At 40.5% G+C, this 3,948-nt stretch overlaps 1 pseudogene; it reads left to right on the forward strand.

The window, feature by feature from the left end:
- Positions 1-699: 699 nt before the first annotated feature.
- LOC148534531 (5S ribosomal RNA) lies at positions 700-818 on the forward strand (annotated as a pseudogene).
- Positions 819-3,948: the final 3,130 nt, after the last annotated feature.

The following is a 3,948-nucleotide window of genomic DNA, read 5'->3' on the forward strand; positions in this document are numbered from 1 at the left end:
ATCATACTTGAAAGGGATAGGAATTCTCAGTTGAGAGGGTGAGCCCTTTGCAGCTGGTGCAGTTCTTCTGTTTAACAACATGCATGATAAAGTGACTACAAAGTCCTTTAGGTGAAGACTCACCTGCTGAATCCATAATATAGCCATATCAGAACAGCAATATGACAAGCCATTGACGGAAGAGAAAGTGATCAACCAGTGGCCGCCACTTTAAAGTAGCAAGACATCCTTTGGCCTCTCTTTCCTACAAAATCATTGATTATGTACCAGCATCAAAGAGAGGAGGGGACAGGCACAAACAACTACTTCAACTTGAAGCCCGATGGATACATAAAATGAATACGGTGTCCACATATGGACTGAATGAGAGTTTATCCTTTGCTTGTTTCCTATAGTTTTCTATCTTTTCCTGTCTGTCCGTGTTTATATACATCCAAAGTGTTGTTACTGTTTTGTACTATACACTGTCCGAGCTTTCTGTGACACTTGTTACTTCATCACTAGCTGCTCCAGGTGTATTTTATCTATTTACATCATATATGCCAGCCATGGGCAGGCACTGTACGATGACTGCACTGATTGGGGATCCCACTCTTTGGGTGGCATTGGGTGATATCTAATGACCTGGGTGTATACTCCTTACAGGGGTTTTGTTTGAGGAGGACTGCCCAGGATGTAAAACGAATGCTTTGACTCAAAACTTACAATCATACAGCACTGCAAAAGCCTGATCTCATCCGATCTTGGAAGCAAAAAAGTGTCTGGCTTGGTCAGTACTGGGTTGGGTGACCACCCAGGAAGACTGAGTGTTGTAAGGATAATATTCGGCTATCTTTTGTGGGCCATCCGGATTTTATCCCCTCGGTTTCTACCTCTATTTTCAGGAGTTTCACCACTTGGTCTTAAAGTCACAGGTGCCTTACCTGATGGAAGGATTACAACAGGGTCATCTAGTCTTGTTCTTTCAATTTTTATGCTGACTCTACACCATGCTATATTGCCACTATTTTGTACAGTATACGATCCCTTGGGTACTTGCACACTTGATCAATTAGGAGCACTAGCAGTTTGGTATGGCTCCATTCCAGTGACCTTATCATTCTCATTATACCTATATTACACTTTATTATATACAAATTCTTTGCCTCAACATAATTTTTTTTTTAGAGTTTAATCATAGATATATAACATACATGTCTATTTAGTCAGTCTTTATTTACATTGTACTCTATTGTTGTGTCACACCCAGTCCCCCTATATGTACTGTTTCTTCTGTCATCATCATTCTGTTGGTATTATCTCACTCTTTTGTGCAATATTTGAATATGTGGTTTGTGGTATGTCACGTGTTTAGGTGTTATTGTATTGGCTACATACTTGGCCCTATGTTTAAATGCTTGTTTGTTATTGTTTATGCACAGCTCACTTCAGCTGCACATTGCCATATGGGACCTGATGTCCGACACCCGGGCACTGACGTCATTGCAGAGTAGGGAGCGCCAGAGACGTAACACGTCATCGTGCACACAGCATTGAGCTGGACACACATGGATGATGTCACTAGCCTGGTGATGGACGGAGGCTGTGCCAAATGATCCTCATGGAGATTGTGCTGTATAAAGGTAGGTGTATTTCCTTATGTGATTGTTCTTGATAAAAGTCATTCTATGACAGAAACATCGAACTACACAACACAATTGTTGGCTAATTTTTTGGCTACAAGACCCATGAGTGCCACTGCTTTGTACTATATTGATTAGGTGCTTTACCTCAGATGGCACCAGAGCAAGGTTTTCTTTAATTAATGTGGAGTGCCAGCTTTGTGTAAAATATATATATATATATATATATACATACACTGCTGCATGGCGGCACTCACGGCGACTGATCACAAATGGCAACAGACTCCATCCATGAGAGTCTGTTGCCATTTGTGATCAGTCGCCGTGAGTGCCACCATTCAGAAGTAGATATATTGCTCCTGTCAGCAGTTCCACGGAGGTCACCGGCGCATAACTGACATTTGAAATGGAGAGTGCCATCATGTTTGTCTCATATAAATATATATATATATATATATACAGTCAGGTGCATTAATATTGGGACATTGACAGAATTTTCATATTTTGGCCTCTATTCACCACCACAATGGCTTTGAAATGAAACAAACAAGATGTGCTTTAACTGCAGACTTTCAGATATAATTTGAGGGTAATTACATCCAAATCAGGTGAACGGTGTAGGAATTACAATGGTTTCTATATGTGCCTCCCACTTTTTAAGGGGTCAAAAGTAATGGGACAAACTAAACAATCCTAAATCTAACTTTCACTTTTTAATACTTTGTTGCAAATCCTTTGCAGGCAATTACAGCCTGAAGTCTGGAATGCATAGACATCAGCAGACACTGGGTTTCATCCCTGGTTATGAAATATATTGAACACATGAAGAAAATGAGGTTCAAAAAGGCATGGAAAGCCAAGACACCAGCTGAAATATATCAGCAATTAGAAAGCAATCCTGCCTCTTGTCATTGCAAATTAATATAAACTGGTTCAGTTCCAACTGATGGCCTATATAAAGGTGTCTCATTACCAAGGTGTCACACAAGAAACATCTCATGATGAGTAAAAGCAAAGAGCTCTCTCAAGACCTTTGCAACCTTATTGTTGCAAAGCATACTGATGGCATTGGTTACAGAAGTATTTCTAAACTTCTGAATGTTCCAGTGAGCACTGTTGGAGCAATAATCCAGGAGTGGAAAGAACAACATTTCACCATAAACTGGCCATGACCAGGTGCACTGACAAGATGTCTGACAGAGAAGTAAAAATAATTATCAGAAGAGTTGTCCAATAGCCAAGGACCACTTGTGGAAAGCTTCCAAAAGACCTGGAATTACTGTAGCAGGTACAATTGTTTCAAATAAAACAAAAAGTAAAGCACTCACTCGACATGGTCTGTATGCACGATCACCATGCAAGACTCCATTGCTGAAAGAAAGCATTTTGAAGCTTGTTTAAAGTTTGCTGCACAACATTTGGACATGCCTATGAAATACTGGGAGAATATAGTCTGGTCAGATGAAACCAAAATGTAACTCTTTTGATGCCATAATATACACCATGTTTTGAGGAGAAATAGCACTGCACATCCCCCAAAAAACACCATACCAACAGTGAAGTTTGGAGGTGGGAACATCATGATGTGGGACTGTTTTTCAGCAAATGGTTCATATGATTGAAGGAAGGATGAATGCAAAAATGTACCGAAACATTCTTTATAAAAATCTGCTGCCATCTACCAGGATGCTGAGAATGAAATGAGGGTGGACATTTCAGCAAGACAATGATCCCAAACACACAACCAAGGACACTCTCAACTGGTTTTAGAGAAAGAAAATAAAGCTGCTAGAAAGGCTCAGCCAATCAATTGACTTGAATCCAATTGAAAATCTATGGAAAGAACTAAAGATCAGAGTTCATTGAAGAAGCCCATGGAACCTTCATGATTTGAAGATTGTTTGTGTTGACGAATGGGCCAAAATCACACCTGAGCAATGCATGCGACTAGTTTCTCCATACAGGAGGCGTCTTGTAGCTGACATTACCAACAAATGCTTTTGTATGAAGTATTAAATAAATTTCAGTAAGCGTGTTCAATACTTTTTCCATGTGTCATTTCACATTATTACACATAACTTTGCTGTTTCCCCTTTTTTCTCTCATCAGTCTCCCTTCCAACCCTCTGCTTCTTTCCCCTGCCTGTTCTGTTCCTCCACTCTCAACCTCCTCCCTTCTTTCATGGCCTTGTTACCCCACTACTAAGCCCTATTCCCTCCTAGTTCTGCCTGTCACCTCCAGGGCTGCCAAAATAAATTCTGGGCCTGGGTACAGCAACATCCCGTGAGACCACAGCATGTTTGGTATGACTGCACCCATTTGAAGA

Source organism: Taudactylus pleione, unplaced genomic scaffold (genome assembly GCF_031769625.1).
Source record: "Taudactylus pleione unplaced genomic scaffold, aTauple2 ptg000066l, whole genome shotgun sequence".
Taxonomy (NCBI): Eukaryota; Metazoa; Chordata; class Amphibia; order Anura; family Myobatrachidae; genus Taudactylus; species Taudactylus pleione.